This window comes from Ochotona curzoniae, unplaced genomic scaffold, assembly GCF_017591425.1.
Source record: "Ochotona curzoniae isolate NIBS_2020 unplaced genomic scaffold, NIBS_Ocur_1.0 contig_1, whole genome shotgun sequence".
NCBI classification, from domain to species: domain Eukaryota; kingdom Metazoa; phylum Chordata; class Mammalia; order Lagomorpha; family Ochotonidae; genus Ochotona; species Ochotona curzoniae.
This window is the reverse complement of record NW_024464918.1, coordinates 10,906,041-10,924,810: the sequence shown is the minus strand read 5'-3', so window position 1 is coordinate 10,924,810 and position 18,770 is coordinate 10,906,041. Positions and strand designations below refer to the sequence as shown.

At 36.2% G+C, this 18,770-nt stretch overlaps 1 non-coding gene across 1 annotated transcript; it reads right to left on the bottom strand.

Moving 5' to 3' along the window:
• Positions 1–16,607: 16,607 nt before the first annotated feature.
• LOC121154554 lies at positions 16,608–16,716 on the bottom strand. Its single transcript, XR_005883551.1, has one exon. It is a non-coding gene; the product is annotated as a U6 spliceosomal RNA (small nuclear RNA).
• Between the last annotated feature and the right edge of the window lie 2,054 nt (positions 16,717–18,770).

Below are 18,770 nucleotides of genomic sequence, written 5' to 3'. Positions count from 1 at the left end.
GGTCGGGTCTCACTGGTTTTCCTAGTTTTAATAGCATAAGCAGAGAGTACTTCTCTACCAGCCCATATATTGTCTTAGATTTTAAATTCCTAGAGGCAATGATATATTTTATACTTAATTTTATACAACCTTTAATACTCTCTTTCAAATAATAGCTCATTTCTGTTATAAAGCAGATTATATATTTCCTATGAATTTTTTATTATGTCATTTTTTTTTACTCTCATTGTCTTGTGAGAAAGAACAAGATGGCATTATCCCAATTTTACAAAGAAAGGCAAAAAGAGAATATAATTTCCCAAGAACACAAACTATTTCACAGCAGAGTCGTGACAAGAACCTGAATCTTTTGATCTAAGAACAAATGAAATTCATTTCCAGATCCATTTATTTTCAGAATGAACAAAAACACAATGAGTTTCATGCAAATCCTCTTTAGTCTATTAAGCCTAAATTATGGGTCAGACACTGAACACCCATGAGGAAAATCTCCAGGACATGTGTTTAGTTCAGATACTGCTTTTAAAAGGCAAGGTAACAAATTATTGAAGTAGCTGGCCCAAATGTGGATGAGTCAATTACTTTTTTTAAGATTTACTTTATTTTCATTGGACAGTCAGATATACAGAGAGGAGGAGAGAAAAAGAAGAAGGTCTTCTGTCCAATGCATCACTCCCCAAGTGGCCACAACAGCCAGAACTGACCCAATCCAAAGCCAGGACCCCAGAGCCTCTTCTGGGTCTCCCATGCGGGTGCAGGGTCCCATGTCTTTGGGCAATCCTTAACTGCTCTCCCAGGCCACAAGCAGAGAGCTGAATGGGAAGCGGGGCTGCCAGAACTGGAACCAGTGCCCATTGGGATCTTGGCACATGCAAGGCAAGGACTTAAGCCGCTAGGCTATCGCGCCAGGTCCAAGTCAGTTCTTTTGAGGAAACCGTTCATTTTGACTGGATCTTCACAATTTTGTTTTAAATGTCAATTCAAGTAACAATTTGTCCATAATATATTCTAAAAGGGACTCCACTGAAAATTTTGTTCCTAGTAGATTACAGCTCCTAAAATACTATAAATAAATAATTTTTGCAACAAGGTTAAAATACAAACCAACTACATAAAACTTAACTGACTCAATATGCCAATCACTATTCAATAAGATATTACATGTTTGCCTATAAAATAAAAGGTGAACAAATTTCAGAAAAGATCATCTTAGAGATTTTCTTAGAGGAATGTATAATGCGTAAAGACTGCCTGATGCAGTGTTGTTGTTAATAGAATTAGAAATACATAAACATACGAACGTGATAAACACGGTTAAGAAAAATCAGGAATAAAGAGAGGTGAATAAAGTCAATAAAAATTATTAGTCTTTGATAGAAACAGAATGAAGAAAACCTCAACTCTGCTCGTCTCAGGAAGCCAATTTTTCCCACAGCGGTCAAAACCTTCTTTTCTGAGTCTGTTTTCAATGTTTACTCAGAAATGTTAACTGAGCACCTGCAACACTCTAGCCACTATCCTCACCACAAAGAACACAGAGGTGAGTGAGCAAGGCAGAGATCAGCTAACAATACTCGCATTCCAGGGGCACGCAGAGCCAACAAAAACATGGACAAGTAAACGAAATGTTTCTAAGGATGGTACTTTATAAAAGAAGTTAAACCTATTCTTGACATTGAGTAATCTGGCAGGGGTACATATGGATAATTTGATATAAACAAATACAAATACTAAGTTTCTACCGGCAGCTGACCCCATCTAACCTTTTTTTTTCTTTTTGCATTATATAAATGGAGCATATTTTCTGTATTCTAAATGTACAGGTTTGAGAATGCTACTTCCCAGCCTCCTTCACTCCCTCCCTCCCTCATCCTTCCTTTCCTATTATTGCTTTCATTTTCCAAATGACACACTTCCAATTTACTTTATACTCATAAGCTTGATCCTCCACTAAATAAAGAATTCAAAAAACAAAAAACACTGAGTATAAGAATTACTGCCTCTCAGAGTATAGACAAGACTAAAATCAAATGTGGGGTGTGAATCAGCAGATGGAAGATTCTCTCTCTCTCTCTCTAGAAAGACTAGTAACTTCACAAACTGAAGAATTTAATAAATAATTCTTCCATCTGACACAGCTGGAGTAAGATGTTGAGATAAAACTACAGGAAGCAAATCGGTGCACAGCTGCACAGCCTTTCTGAGCACTGGCCTCATCATCTGATGGGGAACTCTCTCCAAGAGGAAACACTCAGCACTTCTAGGTTTACATTCCCTTTGGTTTCCCTTTTCCAACTGCACATTCTTGTACACTCCTGGCATCCAATATTATGCACCTAATGAATAACGGTACCCTATCTGAACAATTGTGGAGATAGGGATCAACTCTGTTCACATTATGTGTGCTAAAACCATGAGGAGGTATGTTCCCACCAGAAAATAAAAATATACTTAGTGAAGGAACGGCAATTATCAGAGGGAAATTAGATTTGGGACAGGAAAAAAAAAACATGTAGCCAGTAATCATAACTTATTAGATTTAAATACATTAAATCCAACACTGCTTGTTTAATGCATTCATGCTCATTAAAACCTAAAGATCAAAAAAAAAATGAGGATCATAATCATTTTGTCTGTTCTAAAGTTAACTCTACTCCTTATAGTTCAAGTAACTTCTTATCCTATTCTCTGCCAGTCTAACTGTAGGAATTACAGCCAGGCCTCCACAGAAACAGAAAACAGGTACTACATGGATATGAAAGTGTTAAGGCAGTGACTGCAGAAAAGAGGAGATATGCCATATTCTAAGTATCTCTGTGCATCTCTGTCTCTTCCTTTTGGGCAAGGGCAATTGATTTTGTCTTTAGCTGATGCATTTGAACTATACACATTAATGAGGTTCCACATGCTGTGTCCATACATGTATATACTATACACAAACATATACTCCTACAGGGGATACGGGTAACTATGAATAGACAGCAATAAGGTAGTAAGTCATTTAAACCTTGAACCTTTTCTTAAAAACAAATTACTTTCCAGAGAATTCATCGTGACTGGTTCCATGAGAGTCCTGGGATTCTCTTTCTGAAATTTATGTCTCCCACATCCCTTCTCAACCTTCACCTTTCAATGGAAGCAATTCTGCAAAGTAGTTAAGGCCAAAAGTTCAAAATCAGAATAGAGATTAAATTCCTTTTTCTCTACAAATTGGCACTGGGATCCAAGACTTATCATCTCTTGGCCTACTTCATCTTTAAAATAACCTTCTTCACAGGTTATTTTGTAGATTAACTGAAACAAAATATGCAAAACAATTATGATGAAGCAATACACAATAAATACTGCCAATGACAGTGATTTTTTTTTTTAGAAAGAATCATTATTTCAAAATAAATAACAGGGTGATTCAATTTCAAATACTGACTCGAATACATATGCCACTTTTGTAGATCATGGCAATGATATTTGCGTTTCTGTCTTACACACCTTCCTCCTGGGACAGTGAACTTTCAGAGATGGTAATTTTATCACACAAGTATTCAACCTATAACTCTGTACATATTAGGTGCTAAACAAACTCTTGTAAATAGAACTGACCGTAAAATTTTCTGCAGGTCAATTATTCCTTCTAGGACACAGAACTATGTAACCTTTGATTTTGATTTGTGTATTTAAAGTCAGTAAAACATTGCTTTTCCAACATTCTATCAAACGCAAGAATGAATGAAGCAGCTGTTCACAATAAATCCATCTCTATGATGCTTCTAGCAGGCAGAGGAGTTCAAAATCTCAGACAATACTGGGTTACAGTCTAAAAAAACTGACTTCTATTCTATTTTAGGGCCTGACAATGTTCTGAGTAATCACTTTAGAAGGAAGACAGCAATGTTATTTGAGACACTGCATCTCAACTATCGGTTCTAGGCTGCAACCTTTGCTGCTTGGATTTACATTATGAAGGTCATCTTCAAAACCAGAAGGCTGAGGAACAGAAACACTTAAAAATTTACTAGGGGTTCTTAAGTCTAAAAATCCTTACATTTTAAAATTGGCTTCACATTAATACAATGATAACAAGTCTGAGTGTGGATTGCTTTTTTTTATTTTTCAAAAAAATTTTAGTTCTTTCTCCTTGGAAACAATTATTTGTGTGGATATTTTATTGACTTCAATAGACCCATGAACCCTAAAACAAAGTGTTCCTCCCATGAATTCCTGATTCACCCACAGGACCATAGTCACCAACCTGAACTGAATCCAAATAGGGACCTTTGAGCATCTCCCACTTCATTCAAGGTACCTCAGGGCTTTGCCCGACCTAGACACAATTCAGCAAACTTCTAAGACGGGTGCTCAATTATAGCTGGAAAGAAGTTGAGTCAAATCACATAATCTAACACTTGCCTGGAAAGTAATGAAGGAATGTGTATTTTGACCTAAGAACAGAATAGTGGGTGAGAAGATGAGTTTACTCAATAAGCAGATTTCACACAGAGTATGGCAAATGGTAAAGAGAAGACATAGACACTTGCTACAGAAAGGCTTTATTATTATTATTATCATTATTAACCATTGCAAGTCATCCAAAGCAAAAATCTAGGAAAAGTTCTTGTCCTTCACAAAGGAAGTGCTCCTGGTAAATTATCTCCAGTATTCTTGGAATGATGATATTAAGCATCCCTTGTTTTTCTTTTTTTTATTTATTGTTATTATTACTATTATTACTCTTATTATTATATGATACAGTTCCATAGGCCCTGGGATTTCCCTTACCTCCTCACCAATTCCCATCCCCACCACTGAGTTCCCCTATGTTATTACAATAGTATCATTCTTCACAAATAGTCATAAGTCCATCATTTCAGGCATGGACAATGGCACAGAGTCCAGCATCCTACTGTCAAGATATAGTGAACAGTTCATTGGGAATCCATCTTTGATCTGGAAGTAGAGATGCATATTGCATCCTATCCTCACATCTGGATATGACAGTCTCCACAATACACTTACTATATATCCCCTTAAAAGAAACCCCACAAAACAAAATCAACAACAGGAAGAAAAATAGAAATTTACAATGCCATGAAATTAAATAACATGTTACTGAAATGACTAGTGTGCTGCTGAAGAAATGAAAAAGAAAATCAAGAACCTTCGTAAAAGAAAATGATGCCATTGTATGACCTATGAGTCAATGAAGAACTGAATATGAGAAAAAAAAAACTATGTTGAAGAAATGATACTAAAAACAAAACACCAAAATCCATGAGACACAGTTTCCGCTTATCTTTGTTGATGAGATGTGTCTCCCGTAGGCAACAAATAGATGGGTTTTATTTTTGAAATCCAGTCTATTAATCTGATGTTCAATTGATGAGTTTAAGCCATTTACATTCAGGGTTAATATAAACAGGTGGTAATTGAATCGTGTCATTTTAGCAATGGGTTGTTCACTGATTTAGTCTTTCGTTGTTGTTTTACTGGGATGTCCTTCACATTTGCCTTTTTTTTTTAATTCTTTAGTTTATGACACAGTTTAATAGGCATTGAGACTTTCCCTATCTCTCCCCACCGTTTTGAAAATCAGCTATATATGTAGAATCTACACTAAAAAGAAAGTAAATATATTATGTTTCTAGATTCTTTGAACTCTGTATTATTTGGTTTTGAATCAAGATGACCTAATGCATGCATGATTTTACTATTCCTTAAATTTATTCTCCTCCATGCCAACATTCACCCTCCACTTTGACACTAATATGTTTCTTAACCTGTGCAACACGTGTCATAAAACACCAATGCAAGTGGAAAAGCAGGCTTTATTCCCATTTTCCCTAATTCATTAAAAGGATGACTGTCGTGTTTTCTAAAACTATGAGTGTATCCATTTATATACAGTCTTACAGAGCTACCAGTTTCAGTTCCACTCTTTTTACATGCTACTTTGTCTAAGTAACCATTATGTATAATAAATAGAATTAAAATATAAGCATAAATTCTGAGAAATTTTTGGTGCCTGGAACTTTAACCAGAGTTCAGAGATAGGTCAAGACTAAAAACAGGAACTTATGGTTGTCATATTTTAAAAATATTAAAGACGTGACCTGTAATGAGTACACAATGTGAGGAGGTATGGACAAAGTAAAGTCATATTGTAAAGACTCAGCTTGGAGGCAATCTAAAAAACTTGGAAAGACAAGAAAGAAGTAGCAAAGACTAAAACAACAGTATCAACGCAAATAAAGAATAAAGTATAGGAATATGGGAGAGGTACCTCTGAAAGGTCAAATAAAAGCTGAAGGCTAGTCATTACACTAAGCAAGAGGAAACTCAGTAATGACTTTGACAGAAACAGTCTCAGTGGAATAACAGAGGAAACACCAAGACAGGGTATTAAACAGGATAACAACTGGGTGCAAACTATATAAATAAATGTTTCCACAAGTTGATTATGGGAGACTTGAAGACTGAGATAAAACAAAGTACAAACCAGATTTTTTTAATCATTAATATCCCATCATATGATTGTAGGCATCAAATTATGAAAGAAAGAAATATGGATGAAATAATATCCCTGGAAAATGGGAGCTACTAGAGCAGAAGTTTTGATCCTAAGGAGGAGGAATGTAGCTTTTCCACAGTAAAAGAGGAGGCATGACAGAGGAAAAGAAAGTCAAGTAGCTCATACATGCAAGTAGCCCAAACATTGCCTAAAAATCTAAAAAGCAGAAAGGAAAAATTGGCCACTATTACATTTTACACAAATAGCCTTTAACAGAGGATTTTATTGGATCCAAGTCCCGAATGTATATGATTTTACAAAGGTATTCTAACTCTGTTAGCTAAAAGAAAAAATATTTTTAAAAATCAATATTCAAATACACAATTGATCAAAGTTACTTTCTCTCATTTTTCTCCTAGCAATGACTAGAGGAGAAACTTGCCCTCTAGTACAAAATATTGCTCCCACCTCTTTTCTGTCAGTTACATGATTAACAATAATAAAAAATCAGTGGCACATAATTTCCTTCTGATTATAATGGGTTGAAGCTCTGGAATGAGGAAATACATGGTGGCCTCATTTACTCATCTCTGTGAATTTCCCTATACTAACTTAGAAGTTCCAGGATTAGGTCAAATTGGATACGAAATGATACTTTTACAGCTTAGAAATACTGTTAATGCTAAACTGTGCACCTCTGAATGGTATCCACATTGTGGATACCTTCCTTCTCCCTCACTTCAAACCAAGTCCTGGGATGCTGAGGCATCAATTCTTGGATCAGACTCAGATTTGATTAGCATCCAAAATAAATCAATGACATAGGAAAAGCTGAGCAATACTGGCCAGTAAGCCCTTGAGGAAAAACTGAGCTTTGCATTTCCCGTTCTAATGTGCTAACAAATAAATGGATCAAGAAAACCGCACAAGTGGCCCTAAATTTTAAGCTGATTTGTACAGACTAGCAGTATTCATAGCATTACTTTCCAATATTGAAAACTTAAGAGAAATAAAACCTAAACTTTTTCCATACATATTAGCATAGTCCTTACTATAACTGAAAGTATAAAACATGCAGCTTCGTAAAGAATCAACGTCGTTATTTAACGGTCAACACTGTCCCCTTTTAGTGTATCACCTTCTGAGCCATTAATATACAGGCAAATCAGTACAAAGTATATCTTTCTGAAAAAATCAAACACAGAAATGTTCAAAAAAAATGCAAGCAACTGACAATCAGGAAAGTCTTAAAGGACAACAGGAGCCTTCCAACTGTTCTAACCTTTGTGACTCATTAATAATTACTAAATCATTTAAGCAACAATTTTATTTTTCATGCAAGGTGACATAAGAAGATTTATAAATGCAATTTTCAGTGGATACATATCATTTTAATTTACCTAAATAAGAAAATGTCTATTTCACAGTGTGTCCACAACCAAATTGCCACACTAAAGACAAAACACAAAATATAATAAATATTTTGACCCTTAATCACTTTCTATTAGCAGCCATAATTACTAGAAAAAGATTACATGAACATTTACAAATACCTGTGTCATAAGAAACAGTAGCAGAACTAACTGGAAATAAAACAATGCTCACTGTAATTAGTCAACAGATAATTCCACATGTACAATACCATACAAATACACTAACATTTCCAACCATGGTTTTCTACCTATACCAACAAATTTGGCTTTTATTTCTTTTTCTAACCACAAATTTTATGGCTGAGTCAGAGCTAGCATTTGAAAGAAAATGAGGCAGGAAGTGAGTCAGAAAGTCTTCTTAAAAGCTTTTTTTAAAAGCCCCCAATTTTCTAATCTATATTAATAGAAAAATGTTCTTTATCCATAATATTATCTAAAACTTATAGAATAAGTTAAAAAAAACTTTCCAATAATTCTATAAGCAGTTCTTTCAGGCTCAGAATCTTATTATTTATTCCTCAAGTCCTGTTTGTGCCTGAGGAGTCCAGCAAGGTGCAAAATTTTGATTGGATTGCTTGTAAGAAGAGGTCTATTTATATGGAATCTGTCTTTTCCATCAGATGGAACTCAATTCCTGAGCTCATGAGGAGCCTGTGGCTTGGGTTTCATTATTTGTGATTTGTGAATCTATTGTACGGCAACATTCAGGTAGCAGCATAATTTGAAACACTTTGAGTTTCCATCTGTGGTGTGAATACTGACATTAGTATTAAACACTGTATTAAACTCTGGCAATTGTCAAGACGTGTAATAAAGGCAAGAGCTACCTACTGCTAAAAATCCACAGAAGTGTCAACATAATTTCTTCATTCTTTTTTCCAAGCCCTCCTTTCGGATTACAGGCTTTAGATATTCTATAGATAACATATTCAACTATTCTGTAGACTTTAATAAGCACAGACAATACTTTTCATGAAAATGCATCATAACTGTATTTTTCTACCCTAATCAATAATGCATTAAAATTTTCTCCCCCTTTTTAAACTTTTGTCTTGCTAACAGCGTAATAACATAGATTGGATAAACTATTCAAAAAAAAGATTATTTTGGCTCACAATTCTGACCCAATATCAAATGCCACATCTAATGATGGTCTTAATCCTGAAAGAGTTACAAAGCAGGCCAGAGTTACAAGGTTAGAAAGACTTAATCGAACTATTTTTATACAGCCAATTCAAGCTCAAGATAAACCTGATCTATAAATCCATTAATCCAACAACCAAATGAATGAATTAATCTTTTTGAGAACAAAACCATAAGCCTTCATGGAAGTCCCACTTCTTAGTATTTTGCAATGATATTTTCACCTGAACATGTGTCTCAAAGAGGACTAACCATACCGAAATCATAACAGCCACCAAATATTTCCTGTAACAACCCTGTTGGTTTTATTTTCAAGTTCCCCAGCTAGGATATGAGAATAATATCTGATTATAAACTAGATCTATGAGATTTTGATTCAGAGAGAATGCTCTGACATATACCACATGTTTGCAGCAGTCAGTCAAGGGTAGCTTGCACTTTCCAATTCTACCATGACACTCTTCCCCATAAGGGAATAAGACAATGACATTTGTGAGATAACAAGTTCAATAGAGAATGTCTTTACAATTGAGTCAGATATCAAGGCACAATTAAGCAAGTATGTAACCCTACACTTGTAAAACCCCTACATTTGCTTCAACAGAAGCAAGGAACCACCAATCACCATCCATCCTGTTCATTGGGGTTACATCAGAAACCACAATTCACATCTGAAAGCAAACAAAGTGAAAGAGACCTTACTTTGCATGGTGCCCATCCTAATTTGTTTCAATTTGTGTTTTTTTTGGTTTTTGTTTGTTTTGTTTTTTTAACTTGCACATTGAGGCCAAGATCTGCCATTTTTTAAAAAACAAAATACTGTTATTAAATTAAGTTTAGTTCCTTCTCTGAGCATTTCCACCTGTAAAGTCTCTTAACCAATCCTCACTTGAGATACTCACTAGATTAACAGACCCATTTAATTCCCTCTGATAAATTCACCAAATAGTCTAGAATCCATGTCATCATCAAAACATAAGTGTCTCAGTAGATTTTTTTTGCTACAGACTGTAGCTACAGGTTACATTATTGGTCTCCGTGCTGCTCTTCTGGGAATCTGAACTTGGCAGACAGAAAGTAATCTTCAATCCCAATCCCAGGCTACTGCTGAGAGAAAGACTGACATGAAGATCCCTTTGATTTGTTATGGTATTTGTATGACTCTATTTTTTTTTTTTTTACTAAAAAAAGGTGTTATAATTTGGGATTATTTCTTGAAACTGCAAAGCATAATCCATACTACCTTGTTCAAACTTTTATGATCCTTCAGGAATTTAATATTTATTTATCTACTCCTTGTGATATACAGCCTTTAAGAAGGAACCTGAAACAATATTTATATCTTGTGTGGTGGCATCATAACCCATCAAAACTGATATCAGACCCAATTAACTACCAAATTTGTCAATTTCCAAAGAATAAACCTTAGGTTCATCCAAATCTAGAAAATGCAGAACAGCTTTCACTTGGATGGGTTGCCCATCCAAAGAAAACTGAAATCCAGGAACCCGACACAGCCCTTGCCTTGGATCTGTCGGATACCATATGGGCACTGTTCCACTTTCCATCCAGCTCCTTGCGGCCTGGGAAAGCAGTCAAGGACAGCCCAAAGGTTTTGGAATGCTGCACCGGCGTGGGAGACTCAGCACTCATCTGATCAATATACAAAACGCATGTCTTAAACTTAAGAGATTCCAAAGGTTTTAGGAACCAACCGTGTGCCCGGAACCAGTGACCAGAACAAGGACACATTTCTTCTTACATCACAACAGCGGAGTGTCCTTCAACTATAATTCCACCAGTTGGGTTGTACACTTACCAAGAGTCAGATACACTCGCTACAGTAATTAAAGCATTTAATTACCTATTATGTAACCTACATAACTTCCATATGAAACATAAGTTCAAAAAGAACTTAAAGTATTCCAAGAAAGCTGAACAAAATGTTTGGAAAAAAAGCGTTCTAAATGACCACTATCAAAACACTATATTTAATTACATATAAAATAAGAAATGAAATTACAAAGCCTCTGTAAGGATGTAAGTGATCACACAAACATTTTAAAATTCTAAGCCTTTCTAAACACATAGAATCTGGAAATAACATAATTAAAAAACACTATGGATGTGGCTGAGTCATTCACCAGGATACAGAAGTCTATGAGTGGAAGTCCCCTCCAAGAAAGTTTGGTAAAACAGCATACACTTGAATGCTTTACATTTAAGCAAAATATTCACACTAACTGTGTGGGTCTTTTATTTATGATTCACCCTCTAAATGACGCGTTCATTGATACCTTTCCCATCGTTCCTAATTGTCTCAGGTAAACAGATCTGTTTTTCTAATCTAACCATGTTTCATGCCTATGTTAAGAAATCTCACTACAACATAATTTAAAATGCTGGTAAACAAAAAAGATAGCAAAGCTCTGTATACTAAGAGTGAGTAATGATAAGGAATTCCATCCACCAGCATAAATTAAGATTCCATTCAGGCTTCTGATTATTTTTAACCCTGCTCCCATTCCACAATATTTTGCACTACTGTATTAGAGCCATGAGAGTAGCTGCAAATTACAAATGTAATTTGAAAGAATTTGAAGTCAACCAAAACATTAGTAACTGAAATAATACATGCATTTTGAATGTGAAGTGCGTGTGTTAATTTAAACATCAGAGTTACTGGTGTTTTGTTGCCCTTCAAGTGCCCTCATTTAAAAACAGGAATTTATGGGCCTGGTGCGATAGCGTAGTGGTTAAAGTCTTCACCTTGCAAGCGCTGGGAACCCATATGGGTGCCGGTTCTAATACCGGCAGCTCCACTTCCCATCCAGCTCCCTGCTCACGGCCTGGGAAGGCAGTCAAGGACGCCCAAAGCCTTGGGACCCTGCACCCACGTGGGAGCTCCAGAAGAGATTCTGGTTCCTGACTTCAAATTGGCTCAGCTCCTGCCATTGCAGTCACTTGGGGAGTGAATCATCGGATGGAAGATCTTTCCCTCTGTCTCTCCTCCTCTCTGCATATCTGACTTTCCAATAAAAATAAATAAATCTTTAAAAACATAGGAATTTATGAGGAGTTAAGTAAAATCCCTTATAGTATCTTAATATTTTCTGAAATTTGAGACTTCTTGTTAAATATTTTTGCATCAGAACTTAAATGGTTAAAAGGATTCACAAGCTCACCTTCATCACTTCACAGACACATCAGCAGAAAGCACGTTTCCCTTCATTCTGAAACTGCAGAAAATGACACTGTAGTGAGCCTCTGGGACTCCTCACTGAACATGAATATTCAACACCAGGAACAGAAGCCTTAGCACATCACACTAAATGTAACCTTAAGTAGGGCTTATCATGTCGAAGTTATTCACCTCTTTTCTCCCCAGATTTCGCTCTCTACTTTGTGAGATGACTCAGCATCTCTGCAGAGCCAGTACAAATGCTACACACCTGAATGAGAGGGCAAATGGTCCCCATTCCTCTAGGGAAGCAGGGGCTCCAGAGTGAGAAGCTGGGACCAATCACTTGTAACAGCCATGCACTCACCAAGCAGCCAGTATTAAAGGCACTGAGGGCTCCAGAGACAGCCTTCACATACTCTTCAAGCCTAACAGTTAGAATGCATTCCAGATTCTCAAATAGGACTGTTTCATTTCAAATGTCACAAACTCAACTGCGGCTGACATAAGCACTGACAGGAGCATCATGTCTCTTCACTGGGAAGTGCAGGGGATGAAGGGACATGCCACAGACAGGGATGCTGGAGGGGTTCCAACAGCGGCATCATGTCCCTCACGCCTTCACTAACATCAGGTTTCTTAGATTAACTCTATACAAAGGTGAAATTGTATGTACCTGATCCCAATATCCCTCAATGAAAGTTCAATGAAGTCCACGACCCACTTATGGTAGGAAAGATGGACCAAGAATAGAATAACTTACAGAAACTCAGAGTATAGAGGAGAAAGGACCCAAAATTAACAGATGCAGAACAAAAGACAAAGTCAGTAAGATGGTCAACAATCACAAATATCCCTTAGCACAGCCAGTATGGGTGGTAAACAAGGAAGAATGACAATTGAAAATTAAAAGTACAAATGCTTTAGAAAAAAGTTATACCTTTGAAACTGTTTCGATCACCAATAATGCTTCATCTGCCTGAGTCACATCTTTCGGCCTAGTTTACCCTTCACAACGTAAGTCAATATGTTCTTTGTAAAGTACTTAGCCTGAGGTCTACCACATACTAAATGTTCAGTAAAATATTGTTATTATTTGGGTAAGGCAAAGTTAAGATTAATTCTAAATCCCAACCAAAAAGTGATTGAAAATGAATAAAGTCTGTCCTCTATGGCAGTGAATTAAAAAAAAAATCCATATTTCTTTGAGAATAATTTTAAAGGGGCAAGTACTTGCCACAGTGATTTAGATGTGAATTGAGACCTCTGCATCTCATCTCATATCATGGGGTTCAAATCCCAGCTCTATCTCTCCTCCACCATCCTGGAATGGCGCACCTTGAAAGTGAGAAGATGGCTCAAGAGGTTGGTTCCCTGCCCCTCCCACAAGAAAAACCTGAACTGAGTTCCTGAATCTCGAGCCTTGCAGAGTGAAACAGCAGAGGAGAATTCTCTAGCTCTTTTCTGCTCTCTCTCCCTCTCACTCTCTTGGTTCTCTCCACAACCCCTCTCCTTCTCTTTTTATCTTTCTCATTCCCTCTCAAATTAAAACTTGAAAAAATATTTTTCAAATAAGAATTACATACACTTACAAAAGATCACATATACTTAACGTTAATTAGCCATGTGTACTTTAGCATGGTTGCTGAAGTAGTACAACGCCTCCCTTAGAAACAAAGCACGTTAGGTTTATGTATTTGCAATAATTTTTTGCAAATTTTTTCCATCTCAATATTTACACTGATGTTTAATACAAATCGAATAATTAGCACAAATCAAGCTGTATTAATGCATTCCTAAAAAGAGAAAAAAGCTGAGGCAGCAGCAAAGGAGAGTATTAAGTAGGCTATTTTTGAAATCCCGTTTTTAGCTTTCACAATTACCTCCTTTGAGGCCTTGTCTGCCATCCCATTAACTTCTCCATGTTCCCTTCCTCTAAGAAAAGGAAGCTGTTAGAATCTAATCACCTCAAAAATTTATTTGTATTCGAGAACATGGCATGGAAAAGGAAAAGGTGTTTATTTCAACTCAAAATTCTCTCACCTCTCAGCAGAATCTTATTAAGTGATAAATATGATTGATATACACAAATCCTGCTTACTGCATACATATATACATTGGATTTCAATGTATATGATTAAATATGCAAAACGATATGGCTGACAATAAAACTTAAACTCACAGATTCAGAGTTGAAGAGTCGGGTGACTCTAGGATTGAAGCACCCCTGTCCGTTCATTTAGCAGATGAACCAAGACAGAGTCCACATTTCTAAGACAGAGTCCACATTTCCTAAGCTCAACTTCCATTTTCTCTTTCACTTTGACTAAGAGATTTGTAAAGACTTAAGTACATTTTTTTAAGTAATATTATCTCCCATCCAAGTAATAACCAGGCCCGACCCTGCTTAGCTTCCGAGATCAGAAGAGATTAGGCGCGTTCAGCGTGGTATGGCCGTAGACTAAAGCAATATTATCTTGCTGCAAGAGGAGAACATGAACAGAAAAGAAGAAACATATAAGAGAAACCACTGAATACAGATGGTATAGTTTAAACAGAAAAAAAAAAAAATGTTGAGAACTCATTCCTAAAAGTAACCAGAGATAAAGAGAAGAACCAAAGGAAAAAGAGAACCTCTAGAAGCTTTCACTTCACAAACTCCATATCTCAAAAAGACAGTGCATGAGAACAGAGCAATGGTTCACATGCAATGCAATGGTTCCGAGTAATGCTTCTCCCTCTGAAGGTGCACTGCAGAAGGAGAAACAAATACCAAACCAACAGAACCTCACCTGATTAACAAGTGTAAATTTTTATTAGACAATATGTATCAAATACATAGAAAACAATTCAACTGTGTTTAATGAAAGAAGTCTGAAAAAAAACTCTCAACAATCTGTGACCTTATTTTTATACCTCTTAGAAGAACTGTAAAAAAGGTACTTGGAATATGTAAAACTTTCTTAATGATAGAATAAAGAACTCAGTCTTCTCAAAAAACATCAAATGCTAAGATTTCAGGATTCTAGAATGTACCAAAGGAAACTGTCTTTAAAAATGGATCAATGACACAAAAAATTGAGATGTGCTTAGAAAAAAATATGAAACCTTGATTAATAAGGATGAAGGTTGGGAGGAGGGGCAGAGAGCATGAAGATGTCTCGGACACTCTCAACACTCTCAGCCTCCACGTTTTCCAGGGTAAAGTGTGTCGTCAACAGCTCGTTGTCTAAGAGGGGAGGGTGTAATGATTTGGAACAAAGATCAGAAAACGCCATATTATGTTAGAAACAGTAACCATCTTGATACAAACAGAATAGAGAAGATTGAAGTTACAGCTAGCCTTGTGGGAGGAGAGTGATCCTTATTTTGTCTAGCAAAAAACTGCAGACGATCTGTAAATTCAATGACAGGGTGATGCATGAAATATTTGGGACCTGATAAGCAGTTATATATCTCTGGTCATCCACTTGTGGCATAACAGATTGAAACTGAAGAGCAAATCATGCATCCGTAGCTGGATCAAGTTCATGTGCATATGCAAAGGTGAAACAAGATGGGTGAGCGGAAAGCAAACACCAAGAGAAATTATGAACTCACAGAGCTCTGAATGCATTCCCCAAATTCCTCACACAGACACACACACAGACGCAGACACACACACACACACACACACACACACATACTCATACTGGCAAAGAACAGAAGTATTACTAGCGTGAAATGTTGGAACCCAGACTCAGATCAATAATTGGAAAACACAGGACAGATTGATTCAAGAGTGACCACAAAGGAAAACAAAAATCAAAACTAAAATACAAGCAAAAAATTAATGTGTCACTTAACAGAGGCAACAACTACAAATAGAGAGATTGACTCCACAGAATTAGACAACTTACTAAAGAAATAAATGAAAGCAGAAAAATCAAACAGCAGGAGAAAATTTGAAATACAGACTTGTTTCAATATGCCAAGATATCCAATTATCAACTACAACAAAAATAAGATCAAACAGGCTTATAGCTCTAACAAGGCATATGTTAACAATTGAGGCACAGAACAGTTTTAGGAAGGGTGTGCAGAAAAATCTTCAATCCCTTAGTTAGGAGTAATTAATCTTTGTGTCCTACCTAGTAAAGTCTATGTGAGTCCAAGCTGACTGTTTCCTGTCTGGTTCTAAGCTTTCCTTATTGGTCTCTGTCTATCTTATCTAACCAGGGGGAGTAGGGGGATCCAGCGCGACCCTGATAGTCATTGCAAGAGAGGGTGGGGATCCAAAGTTGGAACTAAGCAAGGACCAGAGAAAGCTCCCCTTCCAAGTCTCGAAGTAAGTTTACTGTTCTATTTCTGGTTTTTTTTTTCCATGCATTTGCGTGTCATCCTTGTGCAGGGACTGTGCTAATTTTCTCTGTATCGTTCCAATTTTTTAGTATATGTGCTGTCGAAGTGAATACTTCCTCAATGTTTTAAAGAATACTTAAAAAAACAAAAGACTTATAGCTAACATCAGACTTTCCTTTTCCCTTACATTTGGCAATAAGACAAGATTGTCACTATCAACTCTGCTTTCACTGCTTGTAGTCATCATTATACTAGAAAGCTGTAGCCAGCACAACAAAGTAAAGTAACAAGAACAAGAAAGGCTAGAAATAAAAACTAAATAGAATGAAGAAAACTCTACCTGTCCAAACAATCAATCCGTGTAGAAAACCAAAAAGAATTCACAAAATAGATTAATATTTGAAAAACTCGTTATATTTATTTTTTCCATCTTTGTTTGGTATATCATTGGCATACCAAAGCCATCTATCATTAACATATACAATTTTGTGAGCTTGGATCTGGGTATATATCTGTGGTATCAGTACCACAATCCAGGCAATAAACATATCCACCAGGAAATGTCCATGCTCCCATGTACGAGCTTCCGTACACATGAGAAACAGTAGATGTTTGATGTCAACAGAATTGGGAATACTGAAGTCATAATCAACCTACCAGGGAGAGTGATCCTAGCTGGGTCTAGTAACGAACTGACAAACTAGCTGGAAAGTGCGTAGTTTCTGAAATTGTTTTCCAAATAAAGCACTATAGAAATCATTTTCTATAACAATTCCTCACATCAATAACACATAACAACATTTGTCTTCTTTCAGAATACTGGCTGAAGTTAAAGAAAGCTTATATTTTTGCTACTTTCTAAATTAAAAAAATATGTACTGTTTTAACATATTGATACAAGAGTAACAACTATCAAAACTTAAAATATTATTATTGTATTAAGCATTGAAGAGTTTGTAATGCTTGGAAACTAAAATTCAATCAGCAGTCGAGTAGATGACAGTATGTCAGCAAATGCAATTTCCCTGAAAAACAAACATAAGAAGCAAAGGGAAACATGCTCCTTATTATTAACCCCAGTTGTTCCTGGGAGGTGGGTTGTTATGGAAACTGAAGTAAGAACAAGGAAAGTAAGGGACTGAAAAACAAGGGCAGGAGCTCACTAATAAACTCTTTACAAAAGTTTTCTTCTTTGAGTGTTCAGGTTACCAGCTTGAGCTCATGTTGTTGACACAGAATTCAAAAAAATATCGCAAGGTTATAGCGACCAGTCAGACCTCTATCGCTGCCTTTGCCTATCCAGAGTTCTTAATGAACCTTAATTAAGGATAAAGAGGGAGTGCCATGATGCCACTGATAGTTTAGCTTTACTGAACACGTTTCCAAGGAGTACAAAAATCTTTAAAACCAAATTTGATTCTTCTTGTTAAAGAAATGGTTGAATTTTTCTGGGAATTTATTTTCAAAACTAAACTGGTAAAGTAGTGAGAAGTGCTAAAAGAAAAAATCTTTAGTCACATTCAATTTTAATTAATGTATTGATTTTTATTATTCCATGATACAATTCCATAGGCTCTGGGATTTCCCTTCCTCCCTCCTCAAATTAGCATACTCCACACACACTAATTTCCCCCATGTCACTATATAATGTCATAAGTCTCATCATTCTGCTATTAAAGTATGTACTGACATTGCGGGCATAGACAACGGCAGAGAGTCCAGTATCCTATTATTAAGATACATTCAACAGTTTCATTGACAGTCCACCTTTAATTTGGAAGTAGAGATGCACACTGCATTGTTTCTTTACATCAGTATGTGATAGTCTCTACTACCCAGTTACTATACATCCCCTTAAATGAAAAGTCATACAACAAAATCAACAGCAGAGAGAAAACTAGAAAACTTAGAACAACATGAAGTTAAGTAACATGCTACTGAATGATCAGTGTGTCACTGATAAAAATGAAAAAGAATATCAAAGACCTTCCTGAACCAAATGATGCTATCAGTCAGGCTTTGCTGCAAAATTCTATCAAATGTTTCAAGAACTTACCCCAAACCTGCATGAGCTATTCCAAAGAACAGAAACAGAAGCAAACCTTCCACACTCTTTCTATGAAGCCAATATCACCTTACTACCAAAGTCAGATAGAGACACAAAAGT